We start from the raw sequence: 15,598 nt of genomic DNA on the forward strand, positions 1-15,598 counted from the left end.
CGGCGCCGGAAGGCGATTTTGTTTTCAGTGTCGAACTTTGAATAAAACGCCGGCATCGCGGGGCGCGGGGCGCCGCGTGGACGGCCGGTGCGGGCCGCCGGCGTGGACGGCCGTGTAGACCGCCCGGCCTGGGCGGCGCCCTGTCTCATCCCGGGAGGAGCGGCTCCGCGGTGCTGACTCGCGCCCTGAGCGGGGCGCGGGTGCACCCGGAGCTGGCGCGGTGCCTGGTCGGGGACCGGCTGGCTTGGAGGAGCGCGTGCGGGTCCCGCCCCGGTGCAGGACCTCGCGGGGCTTCTTTGTTAAGATGTATTTGCTGGAGAGGCAGTGACTGCGAGCTCTGATGTGCAGGGTCGCTCCCCGAGGCCGGGCGCTCTGACACCGGCCGTGGCGTCCCAGCCCTCGCCCAGCCAGGTGCTGGTTCCCCCTCAAGGAAGGAGGTGTGAAAGGCCTGGTCCTGCTTCATTCTGCGTGGGAACACAAGCTGCTGCCGGCTGGGGGGGCCGGGGTCAGCGCCCGGGGCTTCGGCTGGCGATGAAGGTTGTGTGTGGCGCTCCGCGTGGCAGCGCGCTCTGCAAGGCGCCAGTTTCAGGCTGTACTTTCTGTAGGCTTCCCGAGAATGACAGTAGGTGCTTTTCAGATCACACCCCGGTGCTGTGTTCCGAGCCCGGGCGGTGGGCGCTATGCAATCCATCCGTGGGAAAACCGACACAGAAGGACTGAGTGGATGAGGGCACCTTGCAAAGTGCCTTGAACATGCGAGGAAAAGATAAGCTTATTTTGGTACCGAAAGAAGTTGAAATCCATGTGGTTTTTCCCGGTATGCACTTCTCATGAACTTTAGGAAGACGTTTGTGCCAAGCAAACCTAAGGGGATGGGTGTCGGGTGTAGAGGCTGAAACGCCACGTGGGACGCCTGCACTCCACCTGCAGAGCTGTGTGCACATCCCGGCTCTGCTCCTGACGCCAGCGCCCTGGGAGGCAGCAGTGATGGCCCAAGTGCGGGGTCCCTGCCACCCACGTGGGAGACCCCGACGGAGCTCCAGGCTCCTGGCTTCAGCCACACCCAGCTCTGCCTGTCTGTGGATGTTTGGAAAGTGGACCAGAGGATGTGAGTGCTTGCTTGTGTTTTCTCTCTTTTAAATAAATGAAACAGATAAAAATTAAATGAAAGCCAGACTTAATTCGATTCTGCAAGAAGTTTCTGAAGTACACTTAGTGTGGCAGCGTCCAGGCTGAGATCTTAACCCAGGCAGTCTGGCCCCAGAGGGAGCCTGCACACTTCAGCTGCTTCTGGAGAAGGGGCGGTGTGCTTTTTACCTTTTTAATTGTGGTAGAATACACAAAACATAATGTGAGTACACTAGAGGACTCTCTCATCTCCCCAGACTGAAACTGTACCCCCTGAACTCTGATTCTTTTTTTTTTTTTTTTTAAGATTTATTTATTTATTTGAAAGAGTTACACCGAGAGAGGAGAGGCAGAGAGAGAGAGCGAGAGAGAGGTCTTCCATCTGATGGTTCACTCCCCAATTGGACGCAATGGCCGGAGCTACACTGATCTGGAGCCAGGAGCTTCTTCTGGATCTCCCACGCAGGTGCAGGGGCCAAGCACTTGGGCCATCTTCTGTTTTCCCAGGCCACAGCAGAGAGCTGGGTCGGAAGTGGAGCAGCCGGGTCTCCAACCAGCGCCCATATAGGATGCTGGCGCTTCAGGCCAGGGCATTAACCCACTGTGCCACAATGTTGGCCCTTTATTCTTTTTTTTTTTTTTTTAAGAATTTATTTATTTATTCGGGAGGTACAGTTACAGACAGTGAGAGGGAGAGACAGAAAGAGGTCTTCCATCTGCTGGTTCACTCCCCAGATGGCTACAACAGCTGGAGCTGAGCTGATCTGAAGCCAGGAGCCAGGAGCTTCTTCCCGATCTCCCGCGTGGACACAGGGGCCCAAGCACTTGGGCTGTTTTCCACTGCTTTCCCAGGCCATAGCAGAAAGCTGGGCTGGAAGAGGAGCAGTTGGGACTAGAACCTGTGCCCATATGGGATGCTGGCGCCCTAGGCGGAGCCCACACAGTGCTGGTCCGTGTCCCATCTGGCCACTTCTGATCCAGCTTCCTGCTTGTGGCCTGGGGAGGAGGAGGATGGCCCACTCTCAGGCCCCTGCACTCATGTGGGGGACCCAGATGAAGCTCCTGGCGGTTGTGATAATCTGGGGAGTGAACCAGTAGATGGAAGATTGTCTCCCTCTCTGTAGCTCTGGCTTTCAAATGCATGTGTTCATACATGAACGCATAAGTAAGTAAGTACATAAATCTTTAAGAAGAAATTAACTCAGTCTGGGTCCCTGTGGGGCAGGGACCCAGGATGTCTCCCGGGGCACGCATTAGCCGCAAGCTGGGACCTTGGACGAGCGGTGCGGTCGTCTTAACCTGCCCCTTGTCTAGGGACCTCATTGAGTGGCCTCAGGGTTTGCCTTTGTGCCTGGCTCTTTGCAGTTAGCGCCGTGTCTTGGAGGTTCACCGTGTGTCGTGTGTTACCAGTTTTCCCTCTTAAAGCTGAACAGGGTTCTGTAGTGCCTGCAAAGGCCTCATTTTGTTGACCTTTTCATTCGTTGACCAACTTGTGGATTTTGCCGCCTTTCGGCTGTTGTCAGCGATGCCAGATTCCTGTTCAGGTCCCTGCTTCCAGTTCTCGGTAGATTCCACAGATCGCTGTGCAGTGATCCTGGGTTTGCATTTTCTGAGGAGCCATCCGTGGACTTTTGAAAGCAGCTTAGAGGGAAAATATTGGGGCTCAGATTCTAACACCCGTTTCTTGACATGTGCATAGATAGCTCTGGGCTGACAGAGGGAGAGTCTGCCCAGAGCTAACATCCTGGTGAGGAAAGGCAAGTTAGCCACCTGATGGTTCCCCTGCGTGTTGGGGAGCGTAGGTGCCACAGCGTCGGGTGTGAAATGCTGTGAGGAGGTGGGAGGAGGGGGCGCCCCCTCGGAGTGCCCAGAGGACAGCACCAGGGCACGCTGGGAGGGGCGGTGTCCTGCTCGTGGGGGTTGCAGTTTGCAGACCTCCCTTCTCTCCATCTGAAGATATTTAAGAGTCACTTTGAAGAATTGATGGGCCTGGAACAGCTGTCACTGTCAACCACAAGCTATATTAATTTGGCCAATGTTGTTTCCTAGTATTGTAATTTTGTTCCATCACATGCATTCCAGTTTATGCTACCCTGAAAAGAGGTGGTAGAAATTAGTAACCTAGAATTTTTACCTTTTCTTTGCTCTAAAGTAAATAATGCTGGGTTTTGGTTTTTGTGGAGGTGAAAGTTAAATAATGTGATAACCTCTCCAGCAGCATACTTGAGTAGTCTTGTGAATCAGTTTTTGCCATATATATTTTTTATATTTTTATTTATATTTATTAAATATATATATATTTATATATAAATATTTATTTATTTTATTTGAAAGAGTTAACAGAGGGCGGGGGAGAGTCCGAGATCTTCCATTTGCCGGTTCACTTCCCAAATGATTACAACAGGGGCCGACATTGTGCCAGTTTTAGTCCCAGCTGTTCCAGTTCTGATCCAGCTCTCTGCTGTGGCCTGGAAAAGCAGCTGAAGATGGCTCAAGTCCTTGGGCCTCTGCACCCACATGGGAGACCTGGAAGAAGCTCCCAACTCTGGCCATTGCAGCCATCTGGGGAGTAAACCAGTGGATGGAAGCCCTCCCCTCCCCCTCCCCCTCCTTTTCTCTCTAACTTTGACTTTCAAACTAAATAAATAAATCTTTAAAAAAAAATGGCCACAGCATCCATGACTTGGCCAGGCCTAAGTCAGGAGCCAAGAACTCCAGCTGTGTCTACCACGTGAGTGGCTGGGGTCCAGGCATTTGGGTCATCCTCTGTTGCTTTCCCAGGCATATTAGCAGGGAGCCAGACCAGAAGTGGAGCAGCCAGGACACAAACCAGGGATGCCAGCACTGCAGGCGGTGGCCTTACCTGCTACATCACAGCACTGGCCCCACATTCTATTCTTTCAAATTGTTTCAAGAAACTTGACTTTCCTGCCAGGTATTTTTATTTTTAAAAATGAATTCTGATTGTCTTTAGGCTGTTTTCCTCCTGATTGTCTTCACCTGTAAGAAAAACCTCTTTGACTTCCGTGAGTTTTGTGAATTTCTCCGTGGGACTCAGAGATTGATCAGTCTTGCGCCAGATCCAGGAGGAGGAGGAGTCTGTAACGTTTGCAGCTGACTGACAGGGTGACGTTCTGTGGGGAAAGCTTCAGCTGGGCCCAGGGTCCACCTAGATTGAGATTTAGGTTTTCTTGACGGCGTTAGTGCCAGGGGCCGTGCTGCACACAGCTGATGGATAAATGAGTAGCTTGCAGCCTGAACTCGAACGGCACTTGACGTTTTAACTAAGCACTAGCTTAGTGAGGAGTTCATTGGTGGGCATTTCTGTCGTGCCTCTTTGGCCCACTCCCTCTCTGTCCGTACAGGTGCTGCTTGGCATGACCAGCCCTTCCTGGGTGTCCTCCAGGGCCAGGCTTCACAGGTCCACAGCCCCAGATGCGTAATCCTGAAATGCAGGAGCTGTGGGTTGGTTGGTTGGTAAATTTGACTCCTTGACTAATTTTGCTCCCATTTGCGCAGAGGTGTGAGTGTTCTGGTTCTGAAGAAGGAAGTGGTGCCGCATCGGCACTTGTTGCCTTCTGACACCCAGAGTGCGGAGACCCCCGGGTTCTGCCTGGAGCGCTGCTGCCCCGCAGAGAGGTGGTCCTCTGCAGGAGCCAGCAGCCATCCCTGGCTCCTCCTCTTGTCTTTTTTTCTCCTTTTCTTTTTTAAAGATTTGTTTTATTTATTTGAAAGGCAGAGTTAAAGAGAAGGAGAGGGAGGAATAGAGAGAGAGTCCCCCACCCACTGATGCGCTCCACAAATGGCCACAATTACTGGGGACGGGCCAGGCTGAAGCCTGGAGCCAGGAGCTTCTTCATTAACAGGTAGCTGGATCAGAAGAGGAGCAGCCAGGACTGGCCATATAGGATGCCGATGTTACAGGACTGGCCATATAGGATGCCGATGTTACAGGACTGGCCATATAGGATGCCCATGTTACAGGACTGGCCGTGTAGGATGCCGATGTTACAGGACTGGCCGTGTAGGATGCCCATGTTACAGGACTGGCCGTATAGGATGCCCATGTTACAGGACTGGCCGTGTAGGATGCCGATGTTACAGGACTGGCCGTGTAGGATGCCGATGTTACAGGACTGGCCGTGTAGGATGCCGATGTTACAGGACTGGCCATATAGGATGCTGATGTTACAGGACTGGCCATATAGGATGCTGATGTTACAGGACTGGCCATGTAGGATGCCGATGTTACAGGACTGGCCATATAGGATGCTGATGTTACAGGCTGCTGTTTAACCCACTCTACTGCAGTGCCTGCCCACCTTTCCCTCTCCACGTGTGGCTCTCCGTTCTGTCTCTCCTCCTCCCCACCACCCCGCCCCAGGCAGTGCCGGCGGCATCTCTAGCTTGGGTTCTGTGCTCTGTTGCTGGTATCGTCTGTTCTCTGCACAGCAGCCCAGGTGATGCTTGTGAAACCTGTCAGACCCTGTCAGCCCTCTGCTTACAACTCCTCAGTGGCGTCCTGGTCAGTCTGAGAGGAAGTCTCATCCCTCGGAACACCTGTAAGAGCAAGCCTGCTGTCTCCCGCCGGCTGCAGGGCCTGGCGCTCTCTCTCCAGGATGCTTGCTGTTCGTGGGAGCTGTGAGGCACGTGTGTGCCTCGGGGCCTTTACACGGACCCCTTCTGCCTGGAGGCTCCCCGGCCAGTCGCCACACAGCCAGCTCCCTCGCTTGCTGTGCTTGAAACTCGTGGTGGAGTTCCCTGGCCGGTCTTCCCTAGAGTTCTGACACCTCTCCCTGCGTGTCCTTCCCAGCACTTGTCTGGTTTTCTAAAGTGTGAGCTTCCTGAGGAAGGCACTTGTCCGGTTTGCTGCGGAGCGGCTGACTCCGAGGATGTGCTTGGCAAGTGTTGGAGGGTGGGCGGGTGGGCGCACAGACGGCCGGGTATGGAGCGGAGCGGGGGCGACGTGGTGGATGCGAGAGGTGTCTGCCTGTCTGGGGGTGCAGGTGCATAGGTAATATGATGAGAGCCTGGGGGCAGGGACACATCTGCCTATCCTCTTTCTTTGTGGTTGGAGCCAGTATGTCTCCTGTTTAGTCTGTTGTTTGCCCCATCTCTCGTCACCCTAACTAACAGTGACCAGTTTAAGGATAAGGCGACATGATGACTGCCCTCCTTTGGAACCCCCTGCTGTGAATACTTAACACTTGAGGCAAGATAGAGACGGACACATGAAACGAAGAATTATTTTCCTTTAAGGAATAAATCCATTTTAGACAAAGCCATTTATACAAAAAAGCTGTGATATGTGATCTTAGTTTTCCTGTATCTTGAAACATCTTGAGATTTCATTACCCTAGGAATTATTTCATCATTACTCATCAATTCCTAAATTTGCTTAAAAAGATTAAAATAATAGGAAAATGAGAGAACAGTGGAGTTGTCTTGAAGAATGATGCAGTAGTGGAATTCGTTGTCAGTGTTAAATCTCAATTTTGTTACTGCTTTGCCCAAAGCATCATAGCATTTTTCAAGAAAGTATAAAAATATTGGGAGACACCATCTTTTTTGTTTTTTAAGATTTGTTTGAGGGCTAGCACTGCGGCTTAGCGGGTAAAGCCGCTGCCTACAGTGCCAGCATCCCATATGGGCGCCAGTTCAAGTCCCAGCTGCTCCACTTCCAATCCAGCTCTCTGCTGTGGCCTGGGAAAGCAGTGGAAGATGGCCCAAGTCCTTGGGTCTCTGCTCCCGTGTGGGAAACCTGGAAGAGACTCCTGGCTTTGGATCGGTGAAGCTCCGGCCATTGTGCCATCTAGGAGAGTGAACCAGTGGATGGAAGATATTCCCCCCGCCCCCACTCCCGCTTCTGCCTCTCTCTAACTCTGCCTTTCAAATAAATAAATAAATATTAAAAAAAAATATGTTTGAATGTTTGAAAGGGTTACAGAGAGAGAAGAAAACAGTGAGACATCTTCCATCTGTTGGTTCATTATAAGATGGCTGCTAAGGCCAGGGCTGGGCCAGGTCAAAGCCAGGAGCTTCATGCTGGTCTCCCATGTGGGTGGCAGGGGCTCAAACATTTGGGCCATCTTCTGCCACTTTTACAGGCCATTAGCATGAAGCTGGATCAGAAATGGAGCAACCGGGGCTTGAACCAACACCTGTTTGGGATGTCAACATTGGAAGCAGTGGCTTAACCTGCTATACACCACAACGCCCAGCCAGGAAGAAACCAGCTTAGGTATTTAAGGTGTTACCATTTAGGGGATCTGGGTGAAGGGTATGTGACAATTCTATATATTGTTTTTTTACAATTTGTAAGCATTCATTGAACATAATTTGGGGATCCATAATTTTTCATTTTCCTCCTATAGTGACAAAAAGAAAAATGTTGGCCGGTGCTGTGGTGCAGCGGGTTAACGCCCTGGCCTGCAGTGCCAGCATCCCATATGGGCGCCAGTTCTAGTCCCAGCTGCTCCTCTTCCAATCCAGCTCTCTGCTGTGCCTGGGAAAGCAGTAGAAGATGGCCCAGGTCCTTGTGCCCCTGTACCCGCGTGGGAGACCTGGAAGAGGCTCCTGGCTTCGGATCGGTGCAGCTCTGGCCATTGCAGCCATCTGGGGGGTGAACCATCGGATGGAAGACCTCTCTCTGCCTCTTCTCTCTCTGTGTAACTCTGACTTTCAAATAAATAAATAAATATTAAAAAAAAATAAAGTTATGGAGGAAGGCATCTCACACTTACCAGGAGCTAGCAGATGAATGCAGTGTGACACAGTGGCGCTCTGGACTCTAATGACAGTGGTAAAGCTGATTGTATGAGCCTAGTCACAAAATACGTCTTCAGATGATGATGTCCAGTGATGCACAGTGTGTCTCTGAGAAGACAAAGACACGGTCCTCATCCAGGTGGCCATTCCACGGAGGGGACTTTAAGGTGCACTTTTTTTATGTTAAAACGATTCCAGTTTGCAGAAAGGATGTATGATGTCGTTCTTTCATCTTTCAGGGTGTTTGTGCACCAAAACCTACTTGATGCATGATGTGTAAGTGGACAGGTGCCAAAGGCAGATACGTGTACCAAGGTGGTGAGAGGGAAGCATGGCATAGAAGGGACGGGATCGCTGGGTTACTCGCTCTGGTCTTTATGAATCTGGACATGAGAATGCGTGAGTTCAGGGACAGAGAAGATGACTGTCTTCTTGTCAACAAAATTAGGAACTGATTTTCCAGGTATCACATTTGTTCATGTACGGACAGAACAAAGACCGCCTCGAAGTGGTAATGAGCTAGGACGTTGCTGGCGATGTTCCTGGAATCTGGACTCAGAGTTTGCAGAATGACTGTGCCCGTTCCTGCATTAAAGGAGCTGCCATCCTAGACGTGTGCCATTTGGGTTATTTATATTTACAAGGCGGGAAAAGACGGAATAAAAATTTGAATTTGTGGTTTAAATTTCTATTAAAATTTCTAATAAGTGTTTTGGATGCTGAAGGTTAAAGGTGAATTGTGTTCATACCTCTGCCCAAATAGGGTGCCTGTCCCGAATGATCTTGGTAAAAATTGTCGCATCGCTAAAGCTCACAAATTCAGCATAGGCTGAATGGTGTTACCATTAAATCCCTGGTGCAATACTGACATTTTGGGCCCATGGTTTTTTTGTTGTTGTGGGGCAGTTCTGTGCTTTGTAGAACACTTGGCACGTCCTTGGCTTGTACCCGTGAGACACCTGTAGCACCCAGCCCGTTCCCCTCTCCCCCCTGTTGTGAGACCCAGAATGTCTTTCAGCACCACTAAGTGTGCCCAGGGTAGGGGCAGGTGTCCAGTAGCTGAGGCCCTCTGCTTAGAGAAAACCTGAGTGTAAGGGAGACTTGGGCATTCAGCCTTGTGCCTTTCAGGAGAATGAGCTGTTAGTTTTCCACGCTGATTCTGAGCAGGGTGGGGTGGTGAGAGGAGTGCCCTCATCTGTGCTCTGGTCGATCCCATTGCTTGGCAGACTTCAACCCCGAGGGCGGCTTTGGAGAGGTTTCCAGTAGACGGCTGGGGTGGGCACTGTACTGGGTGGAAGTCACACTCACTCACGAGACATTTAGTGAAGTTTCTTGTTTGTTTTGTTTTTTTGTGGTTTTTTTTTTTTTTTTTTTGGTTTGTTTTGTTTGTTTTTGTTTTTATTTGACAGGTCAAGTCATAGAGAGAGAAAGGTCTTCCTTCTGTTGGTTCACTCCCCAAATGGCCACTGCGGCCAGCGCTGCGCCGATCCGAAGCCAGGAGCCAGGTGCTTCTTCCTGGTCTCCCAAGCGCCGGGGCCATCCTCCACTGCCCTCCCAGGCCACAGCAGAGAGCTAGACTGGAAGAGGAGCAACCGGGACCAGAACCCAGCGTCCATATGGGATGCCAGCGCCACAGGCGGAGGATTAACCAAGTGAGCCACGGCGCTGGCCCCCAGTTTCTTGTTTTTAAAGAAAAGTTTCCATTTATTCAGCATCTTTTTTTTTCTTTTTTTTAAGATTTATTTATTGGGAAGAGTTAGAGAAAGAAACAGAGATCTTCCGTCTGCTGGTTCACTCCCTGGAGGCCACAACAGCCAAGACTAGGCCAGGCCAAAACCAGAAGCCAGGAGCTTCTCCCTAAAGGGTAGAAGGGGCCCAAGTACTTGGGCCATCCCCTGCTGCTTTTCCCAGGCCCTTAGCAGGCAGCTGGATTGGAAGTGGAACAGCCTGGACTTGAATGGTTCTCATGTGGGATACCAGCATGACAGTCAGCAGCTTTGCCCACTGCGTCACCACACCTGCCCCCAGAGTCTTCATTTAAATAGATTGACCAGAATATGTACATGCATATGTATGTATGTATATCTTTTAAGATTTATTTATTTTATTTAAAAGGCGGAGTTATAGATAGAGATTGATCTTCCATCCCTTGGTTCACTTCCCAAATGGCAACAATGGCTGGAGCTGGGCCGGACCGGAGCCAGAAGCCTGGAGCTTCCTCCATTGTCTCCCACATGGGTGCAGGGGCCCAAGCACTCGGGCCATCTTCCACTGCTTTGCCAGGAACATCAGCAGGGAGATGGATCAGAAGTGGAGCAGCCAAGACTTGAACTAGTGCCCAAATGGGATGCTGGTGCTGCAGTTGTCAGCTTATATGGATATGCCATTGCAGGCAGCGGATTGACCTACTATGCCAACAGTGTCCACCCTTTTAATTATCGTAAGTTTACAAAGATTTATATATGTATTTGAAAGGCAGAGTTACAGAAATGGTTGAAACCAGGAGCCAGGAGCTTCTTCTGAGTCTCCCACGTAGGTAGCAAGGGCCCAGGCACTTCGGCCATCTTCCGCTGCTTTCCAAGGCACATTTGCAAGGAATTGGGTCAGAATTGGAGCAGCTGGGTCTCGAACTGGCGCCTATATGGGATACTGGCATTTCAGGCAGCAGCTTTTATCCACTAAGCTACAACTCCTGCCCCGATTTGTGAAATTTAATGTAAGTGAAAGAGATAAGATTTTTAAGATTTATTTATTTATTTGAAAGTCAGAGTTACACAGAGGAGAGGCAGAGAGGTCTTCCATCCGCTGGTTCACTCCCCAATTGGCCACAACAGCCAGAGCTGCGCCGAGCTGAAGCCAGGAGCCAGGAGCCTCTTCCAGGTCTCCCACACGGGTGCAGGGGCTCAAGGACTTGGTCCATCTTCTGCTTTCCTAGGCCATAGCAGAGAGCTGGATCAGAAATGGAGCAGCCAGGACTCGAACCCGGGCCCATATGGGATGCCTGCACTGGAGGAGGCGGCTTTGCCTGCTAGACCACAGCACCGGCCCCCCAGGAGACCAACTTTTTAAAGACAGTTTAAGTTGTAGAACTAGAAAATGGGTCTTTATTTTTCTTACTCTTGAAGGGGCTAGCTTGCACCCCTGCCCTGTACCATCTGTCTGGAATGTGCACATGCCACCACTGTCCAGTGTTGTCCAGAAACTCCGTGTGGTGTCGGGACCGCCCTGCTCTGCCTGAGTGACTTGGCGTGGTGACGGGGACCTGTTTCCCGTGTTTCATCAGAACTTGTTGCCAGTTGACTTAGTCACGTTCTGCCACGGTTTATTCAGTTTAGTTTTCTCTATTTTCCACCCCTCAAATTTCCCCTTTTTGCTTTTTATAATTTTGTCTTCGTAACCTGGAGTTATCACACCATAAGCTTCAGAGCTGAAACAGAGATCCCAGATTATAAGGGTGGCTAATGATTATCATGTTGGCTGAAACAGGGCTTGAAAATGCATTCCCTGGGGCTGAAGCTTAGGCGTGATGGGTAAGGCCACCGCCTGCAGGGCTGGCATCCCATGTGGGCCCAGATTCGAGTCCCGGCCGCTCCACTTCTGATCCAGCTCTCTGCTATGGCCTGGGAAAGCGGTAGAAGATGGCCCAGGTCCTTAGGCCCCTGTCACCCGTGTGGGAGACCCGGAAGAAGCTCCTGGCTCCTGCCGTCGGATTGGCCCAGTTCCAGCCATTGTGGCCATCTGGGGAGTGAACCAGCAGATGGAAGACCTCTCTCTGCCTCTGCTTCTCTGTGACTTTGCCTTTCAAATAAAGAAATCTTTTTTAAAAGAACATGCCTACCTTTCCTTTCTCTTGCGGTGCCGTCGTTTGCATTCAGACTTTGGAGGCTGTAGCTGCACGTGGGCTGTTACAGCCCAGCTCTGCTTCTCCAGAGTCCAGCCTTGTTTCTTTAGCCAGGTGTATGACCTTGAGCTAGTCACTTGATTTCTTCGTGTAAACGTTTCCCTCGAAGTAGGAGGGTTCTGTGTCTGCCATCAGCTATGAGGAGCAATCAGCTGGGAGCAGTAGCACGTGGAAGGCCTGGTGGTACTGGAGCTAGAATTCACAGTGCCCAGTGCTTGGCGTGTGGGAGGGACTGGGAATTATTTGTGGGATAAATGAATGAGCAGGGATTCTACATAGCTGTTATTGCATGTGAGTTCAGTTACTGTAATATTGTAATTTCATGCTTTGTACCCCATATCCCAGTTCTTCTCTAAGTTTCAAGGCATAACAGCACTTACCTGTGCTCTTCCCCAATGTACACATCTCTACCACTCTCCAAATTTACAGTATTTATTTGTACCATTGAACTGGTTTGTAATAGTTTTTTCTTTAGGGTTTTTTAGAAAAATTTTAGAAAGATATTTAGCAAAGTTGATGGGATTTTATCGTGAGCACCAGTGTGCACACTACCTGTGCTGTACGTAAGTTAGCACTGTTTTAGTACTTGTCCTGTCACATTCATCTGTCCCTGCCTCCATGGTCTCGACTAAGTTCTTGCTGTGTTTCAAGGTGAAATTACACGCATGAGTACGCCTTGAGCATGTACGTCATTATCTAGATGTCAGGATATTTTTATTTTGGTACAAAATTTGCATGCAGTGAAATGCACAAACTTCGTTTGAGTACATTGTGTGGGGTGTCACTCATCGTTTCCCACACAGAGACTATCTCACAGTTGAGACGCCTAGGTCCCATAGTGGAGTGCCTTGATCCAGACCCTAGCGTACGATGCAAGTAATTGGGTCTCAAGTCATTGGGGCGCTGCCATCTACATGGGAGACCTGGATTGTGTTCACAGCTCCTGGCCCAGCCCCAGCTGGTATTTGGAGGATGAACTAGCAGATGGGAGCTCTCTGTCAGTCTTTAAAGTAAATAAAATAGAAACTAGTAGCACCTTGCTTACAAGGGCTGCCGTAATGGCTAAGTGATATTTGTAGATTCTGTAGAATAGTGCTTGGCACCCTTGTGTGTGAACTATCTCTGCCGTTCTCTTGCTTGTGTGAGTACCGTGCCGCTGGCCCTCGGTGTCCATGGGCTCCACCTGCATGGAGTTCAGCTGGGGGCGGGGGAGTGGGGTTGTGTCTGAATTGAGTTTGTACAGACTTTCTTTGTTATGGCATTACTCCCTGAAGAGTATGGCGTAACAGTTCTTTACCTGGTGTTACATTGTTTATTGTAAGTGATCTAGAAATGATTTAAGGTGCACAGGAGGATGTGCTTGGCTTATGGGCAAATAAGGGCATCTTTAAAATTTTTATTTTGAAAGAGAGGGAGAGCTTTCATCACTGATGAACTTCCCAAATGCCTGCAAAGGCTGAGGCTGGGCCAAGCCAAAACTGGGATCCAGGAACTGAATTTAGGTCTCCAAGGATAGCAGGGTCCCAGCTGCTTGAATCACCTGTTGCCTCCCGAGAGCCACACTAGGAAGAATGAAATCAGAAGCAGAGCTGGCACTGTAACCCAGACACTCTGATAGGGGATGTGTGTGTCTCTAACCAGGGTCTTACGTGAGGGAGGGGCTGCTAGTGTTTGTGTCGGAGGTGTTAGGCCTCAGCAGACAAGGCTGAGAAGGATCCTACATTGGAGAAGCTTGTAGGTGAGGTTAGGAGGGGTGGCCAGACGCTTAGCCTGGCTGGGAGCTGGGGAGGGGGTTGGGAGGAGACAGTTGGCAAGTTAAATTCCTCCCCCAGACAGTAAGGAAGGGTTTTGCAGGCTAAACTAAGGACTCTGGATTATATCTTAAGTGGGCTTACAACTCGATTAGAGCTGCGTTTGAGGCAGGTGGTTTTGAGAGGACAGAGAAGTGCAGGGTCCTGGCTACAGGGGCAGTGACGAGGAGGCCTAGACAAAGGACAGCTGCAGCACTGGAGGGGAAGGGATTGCTCTGAGAGGCAGCTAGGGAACTGAATTATGGACGGTGAATGTTAGAAGACGGTAGTGTGGCTCAGCCCCTCCACAGCTTCTTGGGTGTGGTGGAGGTGAAGAAAATGAAATTAATTAATTTTTTTTTTTTAACAGGCAGAGTGGACAGTGAGAGAGAGAAAGGTCTTCCTTTTGCTGTTGGTTCACCCTCCAGTGGCCGCCGCGGCTGGCGCACCACGCTGATCCGATGGCAGGAGCCAGGTACTTCTCCTGGTCTCCCATGGGGTGCAGGGCCCAAGCACTGGGGCCATCCTCCACTGCACTCCCTGGCCACAGCAGAGAGCTGGCCTGGAAGAGGGGCAACCGGGACAGAATCCGGCACCCCGATCGGGACTAGAACCCGGTGTGCCGGCGCCGCAAGGCGGAGGATTAGCCTAGTGAGCCGTGGCACCGGCCTAATTCTTTTTTTTTTTTTATTCATTTATTTGAGAGGCAGAGTTACAGACAGAGGGGGAGAGACAGAGAGAGATGTCTTCCATTTGCTGGTTTACTCCCAAATGACCACAGTGGCCAGAGCTGTGCCGATCCGAAGCCAGGAACTTCTTCCGGGTCTCCCATGTGGGTGCAGGGGCCCAAGCACTCAAGCTGTCTTCCACTGTTTTCCTAGGCCATAGCAGAGAGCTGGATCAGAAGAGGAGCAGCAGAGGCATGAACGGCCACCCATATCGGGTGCCAGCACTGCAGGCGGAGGCTTAGCCTACTATGCCACAGCACAGGCCCCAGGAATTAGATACTTTTTTTTTTTTAAGAGATTTATTTATTTATTTGAAAGAGTTACAGAGAGAGAGAGAGAGGTCTTCCATCCGATGGTTCACTCCGCAGTTGGCCACAACGGCCAGAACTGCACTGATCCGAAGCCAGAAGCCAAAAGCTTCTTCCAGGTCTTCCACATGGGCGCAGGGCCCAAGGACTTGGGCCATCTTGCACTGCTTTCCCAGGCCACAGCAGAGAGCTGGATGGGAAGTGGAGCAGCGGGTCTCGAACCAGCACCCATATGGGATGCCGGCACTTCAGGCCAGGGTCTTAACCCACTGCGCCACAGCGCCGGCTCCAAGAAATGAAATGCTTTCTAAAACCACAATCCCTTTCTATAAGAAGTATATTTTATTAGAAAAAGGATCATGATCTCAGAGTAACGTTTGGTGCTTTACACTTGGTCTGTGAAGGACTCGGTCCCACCTTTGTCTTTTCCATGGAGACTGGTTCCCAGACCCACACTGAAGGATCTGATGGAGTCTGACCCCCGTCCTTTTGCAGAAAAGAAACCAGTGCCAAAGTCACAAAGCTTCATCTTGTCAGACTTGTGACCAGGTCCAATTCTTTTTTAATTTTTCAATAGCCAGAGCTGGGCAGGGCCAGGCCGAGGCCAAGGGCCTGGAACTGAATCCAGGTCTCCCACATGGGTGACAAGGACCCAAATACTAGAGCCATTATCCTACTGCTTTCCAAGGTCTGCGTTAGCAGGAAGCTAACAGGACTTGAACCAGGCACTCTGATCTGGGGTGTGGGCATTCCAAGCAGCAGGTCTGAGTGCTACCCCAAATGCCTGCCCCTGGAATCCAGTTCTTGACAGGTGCTCCGATGTTTCTTCTGTGGTCCTGTACTCGTACTGTGCTCTTCCCATCTGAATTTGGTTTGCCGTTTATGAAGTACCGCTTTTGATTCTAAAGATTAATATCAGCCAAGTTAGCATCTAGGTTTCAGAGCAGTAGAGACGTGAGCAAACCATAGCTTAGG

At 50.6% G+C, this 15,598-nt stretch overlaps 1 protein-coding gene across 4 annotated transcripts in view; it reads left to right on the forward strand.

Moving 5' to 3' along the window:
* Nucleotides 1-15,598, forward strand: part of SIN3A (SIN3 transcription regulator family member A) — a 68,315-nt gene that overhangs the window by 3,801 nt on the left and 48,916 nt on the right. The gene's annotated exons all lie outside the window — the stretch shown is intronic.

This window comes from Oryctolagus cuniculus, chromosome 12, assembly GCF_964237555.1.
Source record: "Oryctolagus cuniculus chromosome 12, mOryCun1.1, whole genome shotgun sequence".
NCBI lineage: Eukaryota > Metazoa > Chordata > Mammalia > Lagomorpha > Leporidae > Oryctolagus > Oryctolagus cuniculus.